This window comes from Coregonus lavaretus (assembly GCF_964263955.1).
Source record: "Coregonus lavaretus genome assembly, chromosome: 20".
Lineage (NCBI taxonomy): Eukaryota > Metazoa > Chordata > Actinopteri > Salmoniformes > Salmonidae > Coregonus > Coregonus lavaretus.
Window position 1 is genome coordinate 30,597,650 of NC_140007.1, and position 26,195 is coordinate 30,623,844.

A 26,195-nucleotide genomic window follows, 5' to 3' on the forward strand; every position below is an offset into this window, starting at 1 on the left:
GAGTGGGGCCTAGGAGGGAGGGTGAGGGAGGGAGGGAGGGGGGAGAAGCTTCTTACACAAAACCCTCCATATTCCTCCCTTCATCCTCCACCCTCCATCTCCCCCCTGCCAGTTTACCAACCAACATGGGATTCCAACCAATTACTGCTATCCCTTTCAGAGGCTTTTAGAGAGACGGCCACAGATAAAGGGGTCCAGCTGTTTATGTAACCCAAGTGCTCCCTCTAAGACCTTGTCTGACAACAAGTCAAAATGTGGATGACCATGATAATATCATGTGAGTTATTCACAGGAGTTTTCCAGAGGATTATTCAAATCCGGCAGTAGCAGCAGGAATGATAAAGGGAGATGAAAGCATGTGCAGTAAATCGTTCACAGACTGGCTCTGTCCTTTCTCTAACTTCTCATTCCCTTCAGGGTGTTTGCAATCACTCTACTCTACATAACATTTCACATTGCAGATGGATATAGGAAGAAAATAGACACAGCTAAGTGAAACCAACCTCAATAACATATCTAAACATTTTGGTTGCACTTGATAGTGATATAGATTGACCTGAGCCCTTATAAGCCTTCATGAGCCATCCTATGCAGTACATGACATGAGCCATCATATGTAGTACATGACATGAGCAATGAGCAAACACAGAGGGCTGAATCCTGGTTCCACAGTAAATGCTAATGAGCCCATACAGCATGAGGAGAACTAATCACTCTCAAACTGTCTTTATTGCACAGCTCAGTATTAATGCTAATGTCTCACATAGGTACAGGCACTGACCTACATAACTCAAAGGGAAGACAGATAGAGAGAACCAGACTTGTCACAGAGGAGATTGCAAATCAACAAACGTGGCATTTATCCTAATTATCTGTTGTAGGAAGTGAGCCGTCTACCTGAGAAATAAAAACTGGCACAATTATGGAGAAGTAGAGAAAATTACGGTAGCATTTTAGCAGCATCTGCTGCTAATCAAATTCCACTTTGCTGATATAGTTTGCCAATGGGCCAATCAAAGGTCTGAACACAAGGTCATCTGCACTTGGTGAATTCTAATCTGGCGTCTTCAGGCCTGTCCCAAGTGAAATGGGTCAACAAATACTCTTATCAATATGTGATTATGCACAGGAAATGCCCTTGCTATTTCTACATGCGAAAACAATGGAATAATTCCTTTCTATAGCACAGACGAAAGGTAAACTCACCAGAATTTCTTTGGCCTTACAATTCGGAAAGGTGAGCAAGGCATGTTGGTGTCTTGTGCTTTTATTGTCCTTGTATAGAGGGTAATAGAGAAGCACCAGGCTTCTCTACAATACCTTGTACTGTGTGTTGGAAGTTTCAGCAGGCTGGCTTCCTGCAACAAGACCTCTATGTGGGCCTACAAAACAAACAGAACTTTCTGGAAGCCCTCTGTCCAAGCCTGCAACGTAAATGCAGCCAGACGATTCACCTTGGCTTTGTTAGCAGTTATTTATTTTTCCACATTGGAGAGACGTTGAGAAAGGACTTTGAGGTTAGCTGATACCAGGTACAGCCTGTTTCATTCAACTTTCAACTCCGCTCCGCCTTAGCATTTGATTTTATCCCAGGGTTGATCCGATCCACCAAGGAATTCTTCAGTCCAGAAAAAGAGGTTGTGCAGACCAACGCAAGACTACTATTGAGCTCTAAATTACATTCAGCTAATAAGTGTTACAACAGAAACTTTAAAAAACACTGTATTCCCGAATTGTCTAACTCCATCCTTGCATTACATGCTCTGCAGTGTCAGGAAGTGCCGGTCCTACTCCCCTCTCCTCCTGTGTTCCAGGTAGTGTTGAGTAATGCAGGCCTGGCTCGACCAGACAGAGAATGGATGCTCCTGATTGCGTACTCCCATAGGGACAAGGCAGAGAGGATCTATCCTGGTGCGGTCACTCAGAGAGAGAGGGTTGGAGGTCGGGCTGACATCCAGGACATCCAGTGCTACCCTTCAACCTTCGGGACAGCCAGGGAGAGGTGTGCTCCATCTGCTCCTGTCTGTGTGTCTACCGTGCCGGTGCCAGGTTCCATGTGACGCTCCACAGCAGAACAGAGCCTCAGCCTCAACTTGCCTGCGCATCAGCACCACCCTATCCTGCCAATGCTGCAGAACAGTTAGGCAGTGCCTGCCTGCAGTTGCTGTGGCAACGGGACCTGGGAGGGGGACTGCAGGCAGGCAGAGCGGTTGGGCGGGACAGTGTCCCATGCTCATCCTCTCTGTCAGTGGCTCATTTATCTTGCTTACTCTACTCACTCTGTTGCCTCTTAAGTAAAACCGTTCAAGTTCGTATCATATTACTACTGTCTCACAAACGGAACGTCCTGTAGGGAGCCAAAAGCCTTACTTTTTATTCACCTGTATGTACACTACATGACCAAAAGTATGTACACTACATGACTGCTCGTCGAACATATTATTCCAAAATCATGGGCATTAATATAGAGTTGGTCCCCCCTTTGCTGCCATAACAGCCTCCTGTGTTCTGGGAAGGCTTTCCACTAGATGTTGGAACATTGCTGCGGGGACTTGTTTCCATTCAATCACAAGAGCATTAGTGAGGTTGGGCACTGATGTTGGGTGATTAGGCCTGGCTCGTTGGCGTTCCAATTCATCCCAAAGGTGTTCGATGGGGTTGAGGTCAGGGCTCTGTGCAGGCCAGTCAAGTTCTTCCACACCGATCTCGACAAACCATTTCTGTATGGAACTCGCTTTGTGCATGGGGGCATTGTCATGCTGAAACAGAAAAGGGCTTTCCCCAAACTGTTGCCACAAAGTTGGAAGCACAGAATCGTCTAGAATGTCATTGTATGCTGTAGCGTTAAGATTTTCCTTCATTGGAACTAAGGGGCATAGCCCGAACCATGAAAAACAGCCCCATACCATTATTCCTCCTCCACCAAACTTTACAGTTGGCACTATGCATTGTGGCAGGTAGCGTTCTCCTGGCATCCGCTAAACCCAGATTAATCCATCGGACAGCCAGATGGCGAAGCTCCAGAGTCCAATGGCGGCGAGCTTTACACCACTCCAGCTGAGGCTTGGCATTGGGCATTGTGATCTTAGGCTTGTGTGCGGCTGCTCGGCCATGGAAACCCATTTCATGTAGCTCCCGATGAACAGTTATTGTGCTGACGTTGCTTCCAGAGGCAGTTTGGAACTGTGAGTGTTCCAAATGAGGACAGACGATTGTTACACGTTATGCGCATCAGCACTCGGCGGTCCCGTTCTGTGAGCTCGTGTGGCCTACCAATTATTGCTCCTAGACGTTTCCGCTTCACAATAACAGCACTTACAGTTGACCGGGGCAGCTCCAGCAGAGCAGAAATTTGACGAACTGACTTGTTGGAAAGGTAGCATCCTATGACTGTGCCACGTTGAAAGTCACTGAGCTCTTCAGTAAGGCCATTCTACTGCTAATGTTTGTCTTTGGAGATTGCATGGCTGTGTGCTCGATTTTATACCTGTCAGCAACGGGTGTGGCTGAAATAGCCAAATCCACTAATTTGAAGGGGTGTCCATATACTTTTGTATATATAGTGTATCTCTCACATATACTGCAACTTATGGACAATGTGGTCCTCTGTAGCTCAGTTGGTAGAGCATGGAGCTTGCAACGCCAGGATAGTGGGTTCGATTCGCGGGATCACCCATACGTAAAACTGTATGCACGCATGCCTGTAAGTCGCATTGAACAAAAGTGCATGCTAAATGGCATACAGTGGATTCAGAAAGAATTCAGACCCCTTGACCTTTTCCACATTTTGTTACATTACAGCCTTATTCTAAAATTGATTACATATTTTTTCCCCCCTCATCAATCTACACATAATACCCCATAATGACAAAGCAAAAACAGGTTTTTAGTAATTTTAGCAAATGTATTAAAATAAAAAAACTGAAATATACATTTACATAAGTATTCAGACCCTTTACTCAGCACTTTGTTGAAGCACCTTTGGCAGTGATTACAGCCTCGAGTCTTCTTGGGTATGACGCTACAAGCTTGGCACACCTGTATTTGGGGAGCTTCTCCCATTCTTCTCTGCAGATCCTCTCAAGCTCTGTCAGGTTGGATGGGGAGCGTCGCTGCACAGCTATTTTCAGGTCTCTCCAGAGATGTTCGATCGGGTTCAAGTCCGTGCTCTGGTTGGGCCACTCAAGGACATTCAGAGACCTGTCCCGAAGCCACTCCTGCGTAGTCTTGGCTGTGTGCTTAGGGTCATTGTCCTGTTGGAATGTGAACCTTCGCCCCAGTCTGAGGTCCTGAGCGTTCTGGAGTAGGTTTTCATCAAGGATCTCTATGTACTTTGATCCGTTCATCTTCCCCTCGATCCTGACTAGTCTCCCAATCCCTGCCGCTGAAAAACATCCCCACAGCATGATGCTGCCACCACCATACTTCACCGTAGGGATGGTGCCAGGTTTCCTCCAGATGTGATGCTTGGCATTCAGGCCAAATAGTTCAATCTTGGTTTCATCAGACCAGAGAATCTTGTTTCTCATGGTCTGAGAGTCTTTAGTTGCCTTTTGGCAAACTCCAAGCGAGCTGTCATGTGCCTTTTACTGAGGAGTGGCTTCCGTCTGGCCACTCTACCATAAAGGCCTGATTGGTGGAGTGCTGCAGAGATGGTTGTCCTTCTGGAGGGTTCTCCCATCTCCACAGAGGAACTCCGGAGCTCTGTCAGAGTGACCATCGGGTTCTTGGTCACCTTCCTGACCAAGGCCCTTCTCCAGATTACTCAGTTTGGCCAGGTGGCCAGCTCTAGGAAGAGTCTTGGTGGTTCCAAACTTCTTCCATTTAAGATGGAGACCACTGTTCTTGGGGACCTTCAATGCTGCAGAAATGTTTTGGTACCCTTACCCAGATCTATGCCTCGACACAATCCTGTCTCGGAGCTCTACGGACAATTCCTTCGACCTCATGGCTTGGTTTTGGCTCTGACATGCACTGTCAACTGTGGGACCTTATATAGACAGGTGTGTGCCTTTCCAAATCATGTCCAATCAATTGAATTTACCACAGGTGGACTCCAATCAAGTTGTAGAAACATCTCAAGGATGATCAATGGAAACAGGATGCATCTGAGCTCAATTTCGAGTCTCATAGCAAAGGTTCTGAATACTTATGTAAATAAGGTATTTCTGTTTTTTATTGTTAATAGATTTGCCAAAATTTCTAAAAACCTGTTTCGTTTTGTCATTAATAATAATAATAATAATAATAATATGCCATTTAACAGACGCTTTTATCCAAAGCGACTCACAGTCATGTGTGCATACATTTTTACGTATGGGTGGTCCCGGGGATCGAACCCACTACCCTGGCGTTACAAGCGCCATGCTCTACCAGTTGAGCTACAGAGGACCATTATGGGGTACTGTGTGTAGATTGATGAGGATTTTATTTTATTTCATCAATTTTAGAATAAGGCTGTAACGTCACAAAATGTGCAAAAAGGGAAGGGGTCTGAATACTTTCCGATTGCACTGTACATTCGATTAGAACGTATTGTATCTGATTGTACATGACACAGAATCAGAAGAAGATGAACTCACCATATGCTTCTGGCCCTGGAGAAGGTCTTGTCCACTCTGAAAAGAACAAAACAGAGGTGAGAGTTAGTCTGGCTGCTGCCCCATATTATCCATTCACTGTTGTTATGTGGAATTGCTGGATTTGGACAAATTACACTACAAAGACAATAGATTTGTGTTTAAGATATTGTGCTTGTTAAAAAGCCAGCTTCATACAGCTATTCTAGAAATGATCCGGCTCGAAGGACCAGTACTAGAACAGCTGTCTAAAGAAGTTGGCCTTTTAAACAATACTTCTCACAATCCAGCCGTCTCATTCTATTATAATCAACCACTGTAATACAGGGGGTAACCCAAGAGACAGGAGCACTGTCAACAACATGAATAGTTCATGTTTGTTTGTTTTCTAACAAAGAGAGACAGTGCTGTACACAAAGAAATAGAATGAATAGAACGGGCTTGGAAGCTCTAACCCTGGCAATTTGAAAGGTAAACTCATGGGTACACTCCCAATGGCTGCCTGGTCTTGTGATGCAATAATTTCCATAGTAATCTAGAATGTTCATTCAAATGATGCCAACTGATATGGCTCATGCAGTGGAATATATTTTTTGTAATGTCAGTTGAGTTGGCTCAACAAATCACAGCACAGATTGAAGGGTACACTTCCTGCTTTTATTTCCTGGCATGGGTCTAGGTCGAAAATATATAGGTTAAGACAACGTCGTCACAGATCTGGGACCAGTGCCGTTGCTAACTACCAGTGCCGTTGCTAACTACCATAGCTGGTCCCATTGTTGCAAAGAGTTTTGGGATATTTAGAATCCCGTTGTCTTAACCTTTGTCATCTTCAACCTAGGCACTTATTGATCTCACAGGTAGTACAGCAGTCTGCTTGGCTGCACAAAACATTCCTTTGAGTTTGATCTGAGTCAACACTGTAAGCCAAGTCTGTGAAAAACAAGTTGTGTACAACACTACTTCAGTTCAGTAAAAATGGCAATTTCAGCTCAGTGACGTAAACACTATAGTACAGAAAATGGGTTGGGGAGTAGCAGTTACTCTAAATAACTCAGGCCATCTGTTAAAGTGGCGCTTGTATGGATCGGTGCCAGTCCTGCACTTCCTGACGCACAAACTCCACTTGATCCATATTAATTGCATGACGTACCTGTCTTTCGGACAAGGTATGTATGTAAGCAAGATCAGGACTTCCTAAAGACTTCCTGTGCTTCATGTGACTTTTTGAGACCAGAGGTGTTCATATGTCTCTATTCTTATGATCAAATGATCCACCGTGGATGTGAATGAAATAAACTGCCAGCCTGCTATTCTCAGTTTATGCCAGTAGATGGTACTATGTGACTTGGTACACAAACCAATTTCTGACATTAAATATTTTTGGGGGATTTGGCCTTAGTCTTGCTTTTGGACTCCTACAGTATGCTCTCCAGGACCCAGTGAAGAGGCCCAGCAGTCAGTATGACTAAGGGGTTGATGACCTGTAATGATTGTTGGGAACTAGGGAGTGGGATGTTTAGCATGTCTAAAAAACCTTCTGCAGCTGTCTCCTCTCCTGTGCATCTGATCTCACATTAAAGTTTACCCCCTGCTGGGCTGAAAGTACATGATCAGATGTCCAAGGCTCTGGTCAAAAGTAGTGCACTATGTAGGGAATAGGGTGCCATTTGGGACGCACTCCAGCTCAACACCCAGTTCATCGGAGGCCCTGAAACCCCCTGACCACAGATGGACCTCTGACGTGGTCCACCCGGTCTCCTAGTGGAGCTGCAGGAATCCAGGCCTCTTACTCATCTTTCCAGGGACCTTTCTCACCAGGATTGGTCTGTAATTTCTATGGAATCACAACCCAATTTACATCCCAGGAATCGCAGTGCCTTTACTGGAAATAGAGCTGGTGTGAAAACAACTGATGAGTGACCTCTCTCTGCAGCACAAGATAGGCATATTTGTAATTTGAGTCAGAATAGCTTTTTATACAAACAGCAAGCAAAAACAAACAAATCAATCACTGTCATTCTCAGCCACTTTCACCTTCAGCCTTGTCTATGTATAGGATGAATCTTTCACCTCGAACCTTCAGCCTTGTCTATGTATAGGATGAATCTTTCAGCGAAACCCACCCAAGTACTGTAGTAGACATGGTTGTTTAAAATAACGTCATGGAATAGAATACAGTAGTACTTTTGCTCTGATATTTTGTTCCTTTTGAAGGAAAGCCCCATGTGGTCTCTTTACAGAACCAAGAAAACTCTTAAAGCAACTTCCTCTTTCTCAGAAAATGGAGCCTCACTGAGGGGAAACAATGATCCAGAGGGGTAATGATTGTTAGTTGTATTTTCACAAATCACTGTCCTCCTCATTGTTAAAGAAGGACTATTGTCATGTTGTTACAATAGTCCTGAGGGTGCTGTATACCTGACACACATACTGTAGATAAAAACATTGTACAGTACAAAAAATACATACAATTCCTTCGGCAGAATAAATTATATTAAACTTCTGGGGAGGAGTCTGCATTAACTTCCTCTGGATCTTATTGTCAGAAGGGTAGTACAGGCTTCCTTAGCATCACAAGCATAATATTTTCTAATCTTCACATTGTGGGTCTCACCCATTCTCAGGTTGCCTGTAATTCCCATAAAATGAAATCGGCTAGATTCTTGGCCAATGGCTCCAACCTAAAATACCTGCTGGGAATACGTTCTATCCTGTTCTGTTCTCGACTGCAAAAGGGGTTGGTCAGCATAATAATGTGATATGACACCCACATTGAGACCGAACACGGGTTGCAAGCTAGTGTAAAAAGAAGCTTTGTATCACTTCAAAACCAGATTGTGGCATCACTGTGAACACTAAGCTACACTAAGCTGCAGTACACACTAAGCGTACATTTACATATATATTTGGCAATGTTGACATACTTGTCAACTATCATTGTACATACCGAAGAAGACATGTTGTCAAATAAAAGATTACACTGGATCAGGACAAGAACATAATGGGGGCAGGACATACAGAGGCTAATGTAGACTAAAACTTGAAAAAGCTGCTTATCCTCATTCTTGTCATTGAAGTGTGAGGTTTGTGTAGGGGGTGTGAGTGTTGGTGTACATAGTGTCTATGTACAGTCCAGTATGGGTGTTTGTTTTTCATACTGTAGGAGGTGTAGCCTTCTGTACTTCACAGGATAATTGCCCTAGTTTGACTAACTGGGTGAGGGTTAGGTCAATACAAAAGGAATAAGAAGCAATGATGGAGGAGAAACTAAGCATTTGTTTATATTTAGACTATTATCATGAAGGCAAAAAGTCCTATAATAGTCTGTCAGACACATTGTGTAAGCCTAATCATTATGTTGTTAATGATATCAAGTCCAAAAGTTAAAATGTTTACATTAACAATGAAACCTGACCTTTATCTGACTCAATATCAGTGCAATCGCAGTACCAACACAAAGCCTGAGTGGCGCAGCAGTCTAAGGCACTGCATCACAGTGCTAGAGGCGCCACTACAGACCCGGGTTCGATCCCGGGCTGTATCACAACCGGCCGTGATCGGGAGTCCCATAGGGTGGCGAACAATTGGCCCAGCGTCCTCCGGGTTAGGGGAGGGTTTGGCCGGGGGACTTCACAAGTAGGCCGTCATTGTAAATAAGAATTTGTTCTTAACTGACTTGCCTAGTTAAATAAATGTTAAATAATAATATAGCCTTGCCTTTAGAATAGAAAAGTGCTGACACTTAATGGTGATACATAGCCTTCACTGACAAACTGCCACCTTTATCAGCAGGACAAAGCTACTTTCTGTTTGTCTCATGCATTATAATATGAGTCAGTCATATTTTCACATTCTCAGCCTATCAATCAAATTTCAATCAAATGTATTTATAATGTCCTTTTTACATCAGCAGATGTCACAAAGTGCTATACATAAACCCAGCCTAAAACCCCAAACAGCAAGCCTAGCACTGTTTGCCTGGCCAGGGCCAAACTATAACCACATTGTCCCCAAGCAATAGAAGCAGTGGCTATAGTTAGGTCTAGGTTGATAAGTAAGAAGTTATGGATGAGTAGAGCTAGTCCCCTCAGGTAAATACAGGTGGACTGCAGATCTGCATGTGTTGTGAAACAGTTAAGAGGGTGAAATATAATCCTGATACAAAATGCCATCCAAGCAAGAATATTGTTTCTCCATGCCTCTCCTCCACAGTTAGTTCCCTAGGTATCTTACTATGTAAGCTACTGGTTTCCATGGAAACAGTTAGGAAAAGACGGCCTGAGGCTGGTCACACAGACAGACAAACACTGGCCAAAACCTTGAATGGTGTAGCACTAAAAAGTTGTCAGTGTTAAAGTGTAGCTCTTGACGTGTCCTTCGGATTTCATCATTTTCCACCTTGTCTTATATTTGTGAGATTCACAAATAGTCACACAGAGAAACACAAGAGGAGCATAGCACATCAGGGCCCTCACATAGCAACCTGTTCTAAGAGCATTTCATATTATTCTGTACGTACAGTTGAAGTCGGAAGTTTACATACACCCTAGCCAAATACATTTAAACTCAGTTTTTGCAATTCCTGACATTTAATCCTAGTAAAAATTCCCTGTCGTAGGTCAGTTAGGATCACCACTTTATTTTAAGAATGTGAAATGTCAGAATAATAGTAGAGAGAAGCTTTTATTTCTTTCATCACATTCCCAGTGGGTCAGAAGTTTACATACACTCAATGAGTATTTGGAGCTGGTGTAACTGAGTCAGGTTTGTAGGCCTCCTTGCTCGCACACACTTTTTCAGTTCTGCCCACACATTTTCTATAGGATTGAGGTCAGGGCTTTGTGATGGCCACTCCAATACCTTGACTTTGTTGTCCTTAAGCCATTTTGCCACAACTTTGGAAGTATGCTTGGAGTCATTGTCCATTTGGAAGACCCATTTGCGACCAAGCTTTAACTTTCTGACTGATGTCTTGAGATGTTGCTTCAATATATCCACATAATTTTCCTTCCTCATTATGCCATCTATTTTGTGAAGTGCACCAGTCCCTCCTGCAGCAAAGCACCCCCACAGCATGATGCTGCCACCCCCGTGCTTCACGGTTGGGATGGTGTTCTTCGGCTTGCAAGCCGACCCCCTTTTTCCTCCAAACATAACGATGGTCATTATGGCCAAACAGTTCTATTTTTGTTTCATCAGACCAGAGGACATTTCTCCAAAAAGTATGATCTTTGTCCCCATGTGCAGTTGCAAACCGTAGTCTGTCTTTTTTATGGCGGTTTTGGAGCAGTGGCTTCTTCCTTGCTGAGCGGCCTTTCAGGTTATGTCGATATAGGACTTGTTTTACTGTGGATATAGATAATTTTGTACCTGTTTCCTCCAGCATCTTCACAAGGTCCTTTGCTGTTGTTCTGGAATTGATTTGCACTTTTCGCACCAAAGTACGTTCATCTCTAGGAGACAGAACGCGTCTCCTTCCTGAGCGGTATGACGGCTGCATGGTCCTATGGTGTTTATACTGGCATACTATTGTTTGTACAGATGAACGTGGTACCTTCAGGCGTTTGGAAATTGCTCCCAAGGATGAACCAGACTGAGGTATTGGCTGATTTCTTTTGATTTTCCCTTGGTGTCAAGCAAAGAGGCACTGAGTTTGAAGGTAGGCCTTGAAATACATCCACAGGTACACTTACAATTGACTCAAATGATGTCAATTAGCCTATCAGAAGCTTCTAAAGCCATGACATCATTTTCTGGAATTATCCAGCTGTTTAAAGGCACAGTCAACTTAGTGTATGTAAACTTCTGATCCACTGGAATTGTGATACAGTGAATTATAAGTGAAACAATCTGTCTGTAAACAATTGTTGGAAAAATTACTTGTGTCATGCACAAAGTAGATGTCCTAACCGACTTGCCAAAACTATAGTTTTTTAACAAGAAATGTGTGGAGTGGTTGAATGACTCCAACCTAAGTGTATGTAAACTTCCGACTTCAACTGTATATTCGCAATACTTCATGTAGTATGATAAGTTACGTTTCGTGTGGTATGTATTAATTTGTGGATGTGTATCACACATATGATATATAACAAATTACGATTCGTATTATATGTTACGAATTTGCATAACGTATGATATATTACGAATTTGCAAAAGATACAATATGTTACGAATTCTAGCTAGGTAGCTAACTTTAGCTAGGCTAGGGGTTAGGGTTAGGGGTTAGGGTTAAGGTTAGGTTTAAGTTTAAGAGTTAGGTTAAGGGGTTAGGGTTATGGTTAGGGGAAGGGTTAGCTAAAAGGGTTAAGGTTAGGTGAAGGGTTAGCTAAAAGGTTTAAGGTTAGGGTTAGGTGAAGGGTTAGCTAAAAGGGTTAAGGTTAGGGTTAGGTGAAGGGTTAGCTAAAAGGGTTAAGGTTAGGGTTAGGTGAAGGGTTAGCTAAAAGGGTTAAGGTTAGGGTAAGTAGTTGCACAGTAGCTAAAAAGTAGTAAGTCGGCTTCCCAAGTGGCGCAGCGGTCTAAAGCAATGCATTGCAGTGCTTGAGGCATCACAACAGATCTGGGTTCGATCCCGGGCTGTGTCACTGCCGGCCGTGACCGGGAGACCCTTGAGGCGGCGCACAATTGGCCCAGCATCGTCCAGGTTAGGGGAGGGTTTGGCCGGCCGGGATGTTCTTGTCCCATCACGCTCTAGCGACTCCTGTGGCAGGCCGGGTGCATGCACGCTGACACGGTTGCCAGTTGTACAGTGTTTCCTCCAACACATTAGTGTGGCTGGCTTCCGGGTTAAGCGAGCAGTGTGTCAAGAAGCAGTGCGGCTTGTCAGAGTCGTGTTTCAGAGGACGCATGGCTCTCGACCTTCGCCTCTCCCGAGTCCGTACGGGAGTTGCAGCGATGGGACAAGACTGTAACTACCAATTGGGGAGAAAAAAGGGGTAAAAATTTATACATTTAAAAAAAGTAGTAAGTAGTTGAAAAGTTACTAATTAGCTAAAATGCTAAAGTTGTCCGTGATAAGATTTGAACTTTTGGGTTGCTAGACGTTCGCATTATAAACCCACCCTACTTCCGTTTTTGCCTTAAGTACCCATTTGTCTTATGTAACCTTACGAAGCATAACATACTAAATGGAGCATCTCGGATTTACATACAGAATAATATGAAATGCTCTGAGACCAGGTTGCACATAGCTTCCACCATGACATGGGATCTCACTTCAGGCAACAGGATAAGGCCGTGTCTACACTTGACACTTACATGCGACTTCTGTTATCAGAATACAAAGATCACATTGAAAAGACAGGTCTAGATGCACAAAAGTCACAATGCAGTCTGATTGTGTTCAGATCTGGCTGCCCACGTCCTGACACATTGGGTGGGGATTTCTCCTGTCTGGACGCAATCAGGCTACCGAAAGCGCATATAGTGGGCGACTTCATCAGCACTCTGCCCACTCTGTGTTTTGGGAGCGAGAGGCACCTTTTCATTATAATGTTGGAGGAAATACGTTCCTAGTGTGTGAGGAACGTGTATGCTGGGCTCATAAATGCTATTTAGAAAAACACCTTTTTGTGGGGGCTGGAGTAATGCTAACCTGTTTGCAATCCCTTTAGCTTTGCTTGCTAGCTTGTTTGCTAGCTACAGAGGGACAGTACTGCCATAAAGTTGTTGTTGTGTTATTATCATATTTGGCCTATTCCACTGTTTGCAGAATGCATACTGGCATTTAAATTAGGGCTGTCAAAAATAGCGCGTTAACGACGTTAATTAGTTGTTTGCTGTTAATTACGTCAATTTTTTTAACGCATTTCACGCATGCGCAGTGTGACAAATTATTCAGGTCAGGAAAGTGGTTGGGAGCTAGAGGCGAGATGGAGCAAGGTGAGCAAAGTGGGCCTATTGACGGATTCAAATATAAAAAGAATGATGATGGTACAGTTAACAAGTACAAGGTTATTTGCAAGATTTGTAAGAAGGAGTTTCAATTTCACCGGAGCTGTTCAAGCTTGAAGTACCATGTCAACGCCAAACATGCGTTTGCTGGGCCGTCAGATTCAGCAAGTGGTTTGCGCCAGACCACGCTGAATGTTTGCAGGCAATTAACAAAATCAACCTCAGATAATTTGACCAACACAATAGCAAAATGGATTGCAAAGGATTGTAGACCCATTAGCATTGTAGAAGACTCAGGTTTCCTTGATGTTTTGCAAGTGGCGTCTCAAGACTCATTCTATAAGCCACCGTCAAGAGCCACAGCCAAAGACAAATATTATGGTGTGTAGTATGTTTCAGCTTGATTTAAAACACCATTATTTGGCTGTGTTAATAAACAGACATAATATGAAAATTATGTATCTGTGTCCTGTTATTTATCTTTTGGTATGCATTTCAGAAAAAAAATGGTTAGGATTCAGGTGTAATTGCAAATAGTGATTAATCATGATTAATCCACTGAAAATTCTGATTAATTTGATTAAAAATTTTAATCATTTGACAGCCCTAATTTAAATATAGCGCATAAAAAGGGAATTAGGTCACAATGTGGAGATGGTGGACACATTAAAATGTAAGTGTAGACGCATGATGTGTTCATGACCAGAATATAAAAACTGCATTAACTGTTAAGTCTAGACAAGGCCTAATACACACAATTCCACTTGGCAAAAATATTGCTTTGCATATCTCTGACAAAAACATGTTATGCTAGAATTTAATATAATTTTCTGAAATGACTAACACCAACACTAATTATAAAGTCAATTTAAGCAATTGAGTCATCAGGAGGTCGTGAGGGGATTGTAAAGAAATGTAAGAGTACTCAGTTGAAAGCTCAAACAACTGTCCTCTTGTAGCTCCAGTGTGTGGGTGACAGAACAGGAACACTACCAGGACTTGTTCCATATATTTTTAATTTGATGATCATTTAAAATGCAGAATAACATTGGAATAATGAGTCCTACATTCCCCATGCAAACTATTTAAAGCTGACAGTTAGCTGTACGACATTGTGCTCTCGTGCATACATAATTTGCTTCATGGACATGGGATTTCTAAAGGTATTGTAACCATGAATTCAAAGGCTATATGTTCTGTATATATTAGAGTTCAGTGAAATGAAAGGTGGCTGAATATCTAGAGGTGGTTGAATGTCTATTCTGCATTGTAATAAAGCGGAATAAAGCTGATTCTATCCTCCATACTTCCTCTGTTCAACTGGCTAGAAAAACTGTGATGAAAAGAGAAACTAACTGGGAATCATTCAAAATAGATCGTAATGAAATAATTACAAAAAGCCTCTGGACAAATGGCTTCCATACCATCCTCCAATTCAATGTCTGACATACTACTATTGGCCAACAACAATAGTGAATGAGCCCAGGTCCAGAGCCAGCAGGCTGACTGTACTGTATAACTTGGGCAGCTGAATGAGCCCATTGATGGAGCAAATGAGAGTGAAGTGGCTGAATGTGCATATTGATGCTCCGGTACAGTGGAGTACAGTGAGTCTGTGTGGCTGGGACTGTGAACACACACTGGTACCATAGCAGAGCAGAGTAGAGCAAGACCATGCTGACAGGGCGAGACTATGCCATCGCTGGCCCGGCTATAACAGATCACACCAGTCACCTCTGAGACACACACACACACACACACAGCCTCAGGAGCCTGAAGGTCTGCACACTTGTTTGGTAACACGTTTCTTAAACCATGCATCATTAAGCCTTGATCAGAAACATGACAGCTGTCATAGCTTCTATGATAATTCTTGACAATTGGCCTTTCAATGCCACGTGGTCCACATGTCTTCTTCTAAGTTCTATCTTTGCTGGTTAACCAACTAGCTACAGTAGCTGAGATCTATACATTGTGTTATTACAGGAGCACTGTGTTAACAGGCATCAATTACAGTATACACACAACAACTGAAGTGCACACACAACTGAAACAACACTTCCCACCTGTTTTGTGCAAGTCATTATTATGGATCCCAGTTTATCTTATGCTTTTCCCTGTTCCTCCAAAGCAGGAGGTGTACAGTAGCTTTCCATTGTGAATATCAATGTGAATGTCAGTGTGAATATAAATACTGTTAACAGTGATTGAATAACACCCTCTCCAGCCCTCTTGTATGGCTTAGATATCCTGTTTGTTTGGCCCTAGGCCTTGCCTGGCCATGTAATCAATGGCTGATCTTTGTCATGCAAACTTGACCATAATGACAAAGAAATTATGACAACTCCATGTTGTTTTTGTACAGGGATTGGCATGGTTATTTAAATATTAGAATATCCAAATGGACTTTAGTATTTGATTACTTGGGAGAGTATTCATTTTTGAGAATATATATTTTTTGTCGGTCAATCAAAGCAGCGCTACAGAGGCTCCATGTGTAGCAAGTGAAGTGGGAGATTTCTAATCAATGCTAAATGGATCAGGTAGGCTGTTGTTTCATATGATTGGAGTTGTTGTACACAAGTACGGGAAGCGCAACAAAATAGCCTCAATTAGCCTTGCTACTTTAGCTACAATGAGCAAAAATATAAACGCAACATGTAAAGTGTTAGTCCCATGTTTCATGAGCTGAAATAAAAGATCCCAGAAATGTATTTACATCCCCGTTAGTGGGCTTTTCTAATTTGCCAAGATAATCCATCCATCTGACAGGTGTGGCATATCAAAGAGCTGATTAAACAGCATGATCTTGTGCTGGGGACAATAAAAGGCCACTCTAAAATGTGCAGTTTTGTCACACAACACAATGCCACAGATGTCTCAAGTTTTGAGGGAGCGTGCAATTTGCATGCAGGAATGTCCACCAGAGCTGTTGCCAGAGACTTTAATGTTAATTTCTCTACCATAATGTAGTTTTAGAAAACTGGGCAGTATGTCCAACCGGCCTCACAACCGCAGACCACATGTAACCACGCCAGCCCAGGACTTCCACATACCGTGACGAGATCCTGAGGCCCATTGTCGTGCCATTCATCCGCCACCATCACCTCATGTTTCAGCATGATAATGCACGGCCCCATGTCGCAAGGATCTGTACACAATTCCTGGAAGCTGAAAATGTCCCAGTTCTTCCATGGCCTGCATACTCACCAGACATGTCACCCATTGAGCATGTTTGGGATGCTCTGGATCGAGTGTACGACAGCTAGTTCCAGTTCCTGCCAATATCCAGAAACTTCACACAGCCATTGAAGAGGAGTTGGACAACATTCCGCAGGCCACAATCAACAGCCTGATCAACTCTATGTGAAGTAAATGTGTCACGCTGCATGAGGCAAATGGTTGCCACACCTTTTTTTTAAGGTATCTGTGACCAACAGATGCATATCTGTATTCCCAATCATGTGAAATTCATATAATTTATTTCAATTGACTGATTTCCTTATATGAACTGTAACAGTAAAATCTTTGAAATTATTGCATGTTATATTTACACTACCGTTCAAAAGTTTGGGGTCACTTAGAAATGTCCTTGTTTTCGATAGAAAAGCATTTTTTTTGCCCATTAAAATAACATCCAATTGATCAGAAATACAGTGTAGACATTGTTAATGTTGTAAATGGCTATTGTAGCTGGAAACGGCTGATTTTTTATGGAATATCTACATAGGCGTACAGAGGCCCATTATCAGCAACCATCAGTCCTGTGTTCCAATGGCACGTTGTGTTTGCTAATCCAAGTTTATCATTTTAAAAGGCTAAATGATCATTAGAAAACCCTTTGGCAATTATGTTAGCACAGCTGAAAACTGTTGTGCTGATTAAATAAGCAATAAAACTGGCCTTCTTGAGACTAGTTGAGTATCTGGAGCATCAGCAATTGTGGGTTCGATTACAGAATCAAAATGGCCAGAAACAAATAACTTTCTTCTGAAACTCGTCAGTCTATTCTTGTTCTGAGAAATGAAGGCTATTCCATGCGAGAAATTGCCAAGAAACTGAAGATCTCGTACAACGCTGTGTACCACTCCCTTCACAGAACAGCGCAAACTGTCTCTAACCAGAATAGAAAGAGGAGTGGGAGGCCCCAGTGCACAACTGAGCAAGAGGACAAATACATTAGAGTGTCTAGTTTGAGAAAAAGACGCCTCACAGGTTCTCAACTGGCAGCTTAATTACATAGTACCCGCAAAACACCAGTCTCAATGTCAACAGTGAAGAGGCGACTCCGGGATGCTGACCTTCTAGGCAGAGTTGCAAAGAAAAATACATATCTCAGACTGGCCAATAAAAAGAAAAGATCAAGATGGGCAAAATAACACAGACACTGGACAGAGGAAGATTGGAAAAAAGTGTTATGGACAGACAAATCGAAGTTTGTGGTGTTCGGATCACAAAGAATAACATTTGTGAGACGCAGACCAAATGAAATGATGCTGGAGGAGTGCTTGATGCCATCTGTCAAGCATGGTGGAGGCAATGTGATGGTCTGGGGGTGCTTTGGTGGTGGTAAAGTGGGAGATTTGTACAGGGTAAAAGGGATCTTGAAGAAGGAAGGCTATCACTCCATTTTGCAACGCCATGCCATACCATGTGGACGGCACTTGATTGGAGCCAATTTCCTCCTACAACAGGACAATGACCCAAAGCACAGCTCCAAACTATGCAAGAACTATTTAGGGAAGAAGCAGTCAGCTGGTATTCTGTCTATAATGGAGTGGCCAGCACAGTCACCGGATCTCAACCCTATTGAGCTGTTGTGGGAGCAGCTTGACCGTATGGTACGTAAGAAGTGCCCATCAAACCAATCCAACTTGTGGGTGGTGCTTCAGGAAGCATGGGGTGAAATATCTTCAGATTACCTCAACAAATTGACAACTAGAATGCCAAAGGTCTGCAAGGTTGTAATTGCTGCAAATTGAGGATTCTTTGACGAAAGCAAAGTTTGAAGGACACAATTATTATTTCAATTAATAATCATTATTTCTAACCTTGTCAATGTAGCTCAGTTGGTAGAGCATGGCGCTTGCAACGCCAGGGTTGTGGGTTTGTTTCCCACGGGGGGCCAGTATGAAAATGTATGCATTCACTAACTGTAAGTCGCTCTGGATAAGAGTGTCTGCTAAATGACTAAAATGTAGTGTATATTTTTGTTCAGTGTAGTTAGCTGACTACCTTAGCTGGCTACTGTAGCTAGCTATCTTCTTTACAATGATTTGATGCAGTCAAGACAAGCACTATGTCACGGTTTCGGCCGAGGCTGCCTCTCTCCCTTGTTCGGGCAGGCTTCGGCGTTCGTCGTCTCCGGAATTCTAGCTGCCACCGATAGATGTTTCATGTTCGTTTGCTTTTGTCTGTTTGTTTCTACACCTGTTTCTGTTTTGTAGTAATTAGTGTCCTATAAGTTTCTCGTTGTGTTTGTCTTGTGTTGTGTGTGATTGTTACCGTCAGTTTGTGTATTGCTCGGTTGAGCGTTATTTCTCCACTGTTTGCTGGAGCTTACGTTGCACTTGTGTGTGCACTTATTCATTTTGTCGCACCTGTGTGTGCGCATTGTCTTTCGCCTTCGTGCGTATTTTGCTGTCAGGCTTATTTTGTCCTGTTGCCTGTGTTTAGGCAGTAATACAGCCTTTTGGAATATCAGTCTGCTTCCTGCGTTTGATTCCTACACAACACCTACAACACGACCTGACAGAATCACACACCCGAATATGGAATCAGCAGGAGCCGAAGCAGCACAGACAAGACTGGAAGCCCAGGTTCGGGACCAGCAAGAGCAGCTCCTGCAGATGGGGGCCGCCCTGCAGGAGGTGATGACCACCATCCGAGGCTGGGGTCCGCCTCCACCGCCAGCCGCCCTGCCAGCACCATCGGCCAGCCCACCCAGTCCAGCGCCGGAACCTCGCGGAGTCCGACTATCTCTCCCGAGGTCCTACGACGGGACCGCAGCTGGGTGTCAGGGATTTCTGCTCCAGGTAGAGCTGTACCTGGCCACAGTACATCCGGCACCTTCAGGGCATGAGAGCGTGTCCGCCCTGATCTCCTGCCTGGCCGGTAAAGCATTGGAGTGGGCCAACGCGGAGTGGAGGAAGATCGACGCCACGACGATTACGTACACCGAATTCTCCCGCCGCTTTAGGGCGGTGTTCGACCATCCCCCGGAGGGGAAAGCGGCGGGGGAGCGTCTGGTCTTCCTCAGGCAGGGGAGGAGGAGTGCCCAGGAATTCGCACTCGAATTCCGTACTCTAGCGGCAGATGCAGGGTGGAATGAGCGGGCCCTCGTCGATCTATACCGATGTAGCCTCAGAGAGGACGTCCGTCGGGAGCTGGCCTGTAGGGACACCAGTCTCACTTTCGACCAGCTGGTCGACATGTCAATCAGGTTAGATAACCTATTGGCTACCCGCGGACGTCCTGAGGGGGGTCCGTCCATTCCATCCTCCAGCGCATCCGAGCCGTGTCCTATGGAGCTCGGGGGCGCTGGCGCTAGAGATAGGAGGAGTCGGCAGACTAGGGGGTCCATCCACTGCACCAACTGTGGTCGGGGAGGACACACCGCGGCTAGGTGCTGGGGATGGCCTCCTAGGGGAGATGACGACAGGCGCCGCACTGGGGATTCCCTCCAGGTGAGTAGGCGCCCCACTCACCCAGAGCTCACTGTTGCCCATTTTTGTATACCTGTCAGTTTTCCACAGGTAGCACCTCAATCCCAGCATAAGGCGCTGGTAGATTCAGGCGCGGCTGGGAATTTTATTGATAGAAAGTTTTGTTTAAGGTTAGGGATTCCCCGTATTCCTGTTGACGTTCCTTTTCCCGTTCATGCCCTAGATAGTCGTCCGTTGGGTACGGGCTTGATCAGGGAGGTCACGGCGCCACTTAGGATGTGTGCGCAGGGGAGTCATCAGGAGATGATTCAGCTGTTCCTGATTGACTCTCCTGCGTATCCGGTGGTGCTGGGTCTACCTTGGTTGAGTACCCATAACCCCGCTATTTCGTGGCAGGAGAGGGCTCTGATGGAGTGGTCTGCTCAGTGTGTGGGTAGATGTTTGGGCGTTTCCTTAGGGGCTACCTCGGTGGAGAGTCCATACCAGGTGCCCGCATTGCACATTCCACCTGAGTATGGGGATTTGGCTATTGCGTTTAGTAAGGCGAGGGCGACGCGGTTGCCACCCCATAGGCAGGGGGATTGTGCGATAGACCTTCAGGCAGGAGCTGCGCTCCCACGGAGTCATGTGTATCCTCTGTCTCAGGAGGAGAAGAAAGCTATGGAGATTTACATAGACGAATCACTGAGACAAGGATACATACGGCCGTCCACTTCCCCCGCGTCCTCGAGTTTCTTTTTCGTGAAGAAGAAGGATGGTGGTTTGCGTCCGTGCATCGATTACCGTGGTCTCAATCAGATTGCGGTGAAGTATAGTTATCCACTCCCGCTGATTGCGACCATGACTGAGTCGTTGCATAGGGCGCGCTTCTTCACGAAATTAGATCTCAGGAGCGCGTACAACTTGGTGCGCATCAGGAAGGATGATGAATGGAAAACAGCCTTTAGTACCACCTCGGGCCATTACGAGTATCTAGTCATGCCATACGGGTTGATGAATGCTCCGTCGGTTTTCCAATCATTCGTGGATGAGATCTTCAGGGACATGCAGGGACAGGGAGTCGTTGTGTACATAGATGACATTCTCGTGTACTCACCTACCCGTGTCGAGCATGTGGCCCTGGTGCGCCGGGTGTTGCGGAGGCTGGTGGAGCACGACCTGTATGTGAAGGCAGAGAAGTGTCTGTTTTTCCAGGAGTCGATTTCCTTTTTGGGGTATCAGTTGTCAGCTTCAGGGGTGAAGATGGAGGTAGACCGAGTGTCAGCCGTGCGTAATTGGCAAACACCAACCACTGTGAAAGAGGTGCAGCAGTTTATGGGGTTTGCGAATTACTACCGGAGGTTTATCCGGGGTTTTGGGCAGGTGGCAGCTCCCATCACGTCTCTCTTGAAGGGGGGCCCGGTGCGTCTGCAGTGGTCAGTCGAGGCGGACAGGGCGTTTGGGAGGCTGAAGGACCTGTTTACCTCGGCTCCGGTGCTGGCGCATCCGGATCCCTCTTTACCATTTCAGGTAGAGGTGGACGCGTCTGAGGCCGGTATTGGCGCCGTGCTTTCACAACGGTCAGGCGCGCCACCTAAACTCCGCCCCTGTGCCTTCTATTCCAAGAAGCTCAGTCCGGCGGAGCGAAATTATGACGTAGGGGACAGGGAGCTGTTAGCTGTGGTACTGGCCCTTAAGGTGTGGAGGCACTGGCTTGAGGGGGCTCAACACCCTTTCCTCATTTTGACGGACCACCGTAACCTGGAGTACATCCGGGCAGCGAGGAGGCTAAACCCTCGGCAGGCTAGATGGAGTATGTTTTTGACCCGTTTCTCTTTTAAAATCACGTAAATCCCTGGGTCACAAAACGGTAAGGCAGATGCGCTGTCTCGGCGGTATGACGGGGAGGAGAGGTCCGTGGAGCCCACTCCCATACTGCCGGAGTCGTGTCTAGTGGCACCGGTGGTGTGGGAGCTCGATTCTGAGCTCGAGCGGGCATTACGCACCGACCCTAGTCCACCACAATGCCCGGAGGGCCGGAGGTATGTTCCGCTCGAGTGTCGGGATCGATTGATCTATTGGGCTCACACGTCACCCTCCTCTGGACATCCGGGTATCGGCCGGACAGTGCACTGTCTTAGTGCCAAATATTGGTGGCCCACGTTGGCCAGGGATGTGAGGGTTTATGTTTCTTCCTGCTCGGTGTGCGCCCAGTGTAAGGCGCCTAGACATCTGCCTAGGGGTAAGTTACTGCCCCTGCCCGTTCCACAACGACCATGGTCCCACCTCTCGGTGGATTTTATAACTGACCTTCCCCTCTCTCAAGGGAATACTACCATCCTGGTCGTTGTGGACCGGTTCTCTAAGGCCTGTCGTTTGCTCCCCATGCCGGGTCTTCCTACTGCCCTACAAACCGCCGAAGCACTATTCACCCATGTGTTCCGGCACTACGGGGTGCCCGAGGACATTGTGGCTGACCGAGGTCCCCAATTCACCTCCAGAGTCTGGAGAGCTTTTATGGAGCGGTTGGGGGTCTCGGTGAGCCTCACCTCGGGTTACCACCCGGAGAGTAATGGGCAGGTGGAACGCGTTAACCAGGATGTGGGTAGGTTTCTCAGAACATACTGCCGGGACCGGCCGGAGGAGTGGGCGAGATATGTGCCCTGGGCCGAGATGGCACAGAACTCTCTCCGCCACTCCTCCACCCAACTAACCCCTTTTCAGTGTGTTTTAGGGTACCAGCCGGTTCTGGCACCATGGCATGAGAGCCAGATCGAGGCCCCCGCTGTGGATGAGTGGGTGCGGCGCTCGGAGGAGACGTGGGACGCTGCACACGTCCATCTGCAGCGTGCCATACGTCGACAGAAGACGAGCGCCGACCTACACCGCAGTGAGGGGCCAGTGTACGCACCTGGAGATCGAGTCTGGCTCTCTGCCAGAAACCTGCCCCTCCGCCTGCCCTGTCGGAAGCTGGGTCGGCGGTTTGTAGGGCCATTTAAAGTCCTGAGAAGGTTGAACGAGGTATGTTATAGATTACAGTTACCAGTTGAGTATAAGTGTATTAACCCCTCATTCCATGTGTCCCTTCTCAGGCCGGTGGTAGCAGGCCCACTCCAAGAACATGAGATCTTGGAGACCCCTCCGCCCCCGTTGGACATCGAGGGGGCACCGGCGTACACCGTGAGATCCATCTTGGATTCTAGACGTCGGAGAGGGGGTCTTCAGTATCTAGTGGAGTGGGAGGGGTACGGTCCGGAGGAGCGGTGCTGGGTGCCGAGGAGAGACATTTTGGACCCGTCGCTCCTGACGGAATTCCATTGGGGGTATCCGACGCGCCCTGCGCCGCGGCCTCCGGGTCGTCCCCAAGGCCGGAGTCGGCGCGCGTCTGGAGCCGCGCGTCAAGGGGGGGGTACTGTCACGGTTTCGGCCGAGGCTGCCTCTCTCCCTTGTTCGGGCAGGCTTCGGCGTTCGTCGTCTCCGGAATTCTAGCTGCCACCGATAGATGTTTCATGTTCGTTTGCTTTTGTCTGTTTGTTTCTACACCTGTTTCTGTTTTGTAGTAATTAGTGTCCTATAAGTTTCTCGTTGTGTTTGTCTTGTGTTGTGTGTGATTGTTACCGTCAGTTTGTGTATTGCTCGGTTGAGCGTTATTTCTCCACTGTTTGCTGGAGCTTACGTTGCACTTGTGTGTGCACTTATTCATTTTGTCGCACCTGTGTGTGCGCATTGTCTTTCGCCTTCGTGCGTATTTTGCTGTCAGGCTTATTTTGTCCTGTTGCCTGTGTTTAGGCAGTAATACAGCCTTTTGGAATATCAGTCTGCTTCCTGCGTTTGATTCCTACACAACACCTACAACACGACCTGACACACTACCAGATGGTATGATAGATAATTTATGTCCGCAACAGGTTTGTCTAACTAGTGCGAGTCGGTTTGGTTACTTTCTTTCTCTCCCTCTCTGCCACACACACCGGCCCCTGCTCCTCTCTCGCCCCTCCCCCACCCTTCATCTGAAACAAGCAGAGCACAGCTCACCGGCTTTCTCGAGTCGCGTGTGCAAGTCTTAATTGAAGTAAAAAATATATATAATTACAAAATTGAAACATGTATTTCGACTATCCAGATATCCAACAAAATATAATGATAGTGAAATCATTTCAAATGCCCATCCCTATTTGTGTGTTCTGTAGAGACTTGAGAATTGAATATTTAAAAAAAACTCAAACACACACAAGGTTGGATACAACCCTCTTGTGAGAGGGAGACAGGGTGTGCTTGTAGGTGAGTATTGGTTCTAAATAAACAATAAAGTGTCCTTCAGTTAAAGTAAGGAATCTTTTCATCAACTGACCGGGACTATCATTTGAGGAAGCTGCTCTACTCAAATCAGCTAACTGCTTTGCTAAGAATCTACCATTTGTTGCTGGCCTGCTCCACTTTCACAACAATGAGCCTTCCACCCTGCTGTTCTTGAACAGGGTCTACACACACTGATCCGTCTCTTTTTTCCCTCAGTGCTTCGCAAATGCACTGTAGACAAAATAACAGGAGGGGAGAGATCCATAGCGAGCGCATGCAGCCTCTCTGTCTGTGTGTCTGGTCTTGAGCCATGGGGGAGATGAGCATGTGTTCAGATCTGGGACAAAGACATACCTCACTGTTTATTTCATGAGCCCCATTAAGAGTGTACTATATGAGGAAGGGGATATGATCTGTGTGCTAATGGAGAGACCATGGGGGAGACTACAACATGGAGGAGACTACAGAGAGACAACAAATGTAACTGTCTCATTTAGGATATGACAGAGACAGAGCCTGTGTCTCACCATGTATTGGGCTGGCCTGCTCGGGGGGAAACCAACCCACAACCCATGTTTAGTCTACACAAAACCCCCTGCATGGAGACAGCAGTCCTAAAGAGACCCCTAAAAAAAGGAACTGAGTAGGACTGACTACCGCAACACCACATAATATACTGTACTGTATACTGTCTCAATAAATCCATTGGATTGTGAACAGACTCTGGTCAATTCTGAGAGGATAGCATATCCATATCAGTAGTCATGAAATGTACCTCAATAAATATTTTACATGAGGTTGAAACTAAAAACCTTCACAGGATTATGTGACAACTGGTGTTGAAAGCCCTGGTTTGAGTTGAGGAGCTGCTCCTCTGACATTTAAATGAGACAAAGTAGAGTGACAGAAATACCAATCTGTAGACAGAATAGTTTAATTCCTCACAGTGAATGCCAAAGGGGTGCAAGGGGAGGATACAGTGGATGTCACCTGGTGATGTGGGAAATCAGACTGACCTATCAAAATGCCAAAAGTGCAAACAAAGTGGAAAGTACCAACAGATATAAATAAATATGCCAACAGATATATAATTAAAATCCTCCCAATCTGTTTTCCACAAGCAATTGGAACAATCTCTATTCCTCAGGTTTGCTCACTCTGAATGATAGGGACACGCACGCACGCACACGCACATCCTTGAGAGAAGCTATTTGGACATACTATAGAGCACCTGTTACAGTTTGGCAAATTTTTCAGATGTAAGTGGTATTAAATAAAGTATCATTTTCCATTCAGTATTTGACTATAATTTGACAGGCACCATTTTTTAAATAATTTGTATCCAATGGCAGGTTGTGAGCATGTTGAGAAATACTGTATGTCAGTCTTACAGTTTAATTATCCTTATACAGCATATTCTAAATAGGGGTATTGTAATGCAGTTGGCTACTGTAAAAACACAGCACGGTGTTGTATACCATTTCTGCTCCATGCAACATTGCACAAGATCACCTTTACTATGTGACTTGTCAACTGATACAGTATTGCCTGTCTCTGTGCTTGACATTTATCAGCTTACAGTGAGTGTATCAATGAAATTCAGATAATGAGTGGAATATATTGTTATATAAAACCCAGGTATTTCAGCAGTGCATTGTACACTACACTATAATTCCAAATGGTAGCACATAGTGACTCTTTCCACTTTGTCCTATTGAAGCACACTGGCTGATGGAGAATGATGATACTGTATCAGTTGACGTAGAAAGTCACATAG

At 45.3% G+C, this 26,195-nt stretch overlaps 1 long non-coding RNA gene across 1 annotated transcript in view; it reads right to left on the reverse strand.

Annotated features, from left to right (window-relative positions):
• Window positions 1–5,581: 5,581 nt before the first annotated feature.
• The window catches only part of LOC311148325, a 32,335-nt gene continuing 11,721 nt past the window's right edge, over window positions 5,582–26,195 (reverse strand). The window contains exon 2 of the long non-coding RNA XR_014614886.1: window positions 5,582–5,618. This is a non-coding gene — a long non-coding RNA (uncharacterized lncRNA). The remainder of the gene's footprint in view (window positions 5,619–26,195) is intronic.